Below are 308 nucleotides of genomic sequence, written 5' to 3' on the forward strand. Positions count from 1 at the left end.
TAGCTAAGCAGGTGTTGCGAACTTGTTATACTTGAAAAAGAATATAACCATATCAAGAGTAACTTGAATTGTATCAAGAGTAACTTGAATTGCGTAAAGAAAAGATGGGGCGAGGAATTTAGTGGTCTGAGAATATGGAGGTGTAGTTTGGAGAGAAGAATGACTATGAAGTGAAATATATTTTTCGAGAGCAGGAGTTGAATTTCCTTCCTGAGGCATCACCAGTTCTTGAAGGAGAGAACTACTTAAAAGATATTCAGGGAGAGTACAAGTTTTAAGGATATTCAGGAGTTATATCTCTTTCAAAA

The sequence above is a fragment of the Penaeus monodon genome, chromosome 27 (assembly GCF_015228065.2).
Source record: "Penaeus monodon isolate SGIC_2016 chromosome 27, NSTDA_Pmon_1, whole genome shotgun sequence".
In the NCBI taxonomy this organism is placed as follows: Eukaryota; Metazoa; Arthropoda; class Malacostraca; order Decapoda; family Penaeidae; genus Penaeus; species Penaeus monodon.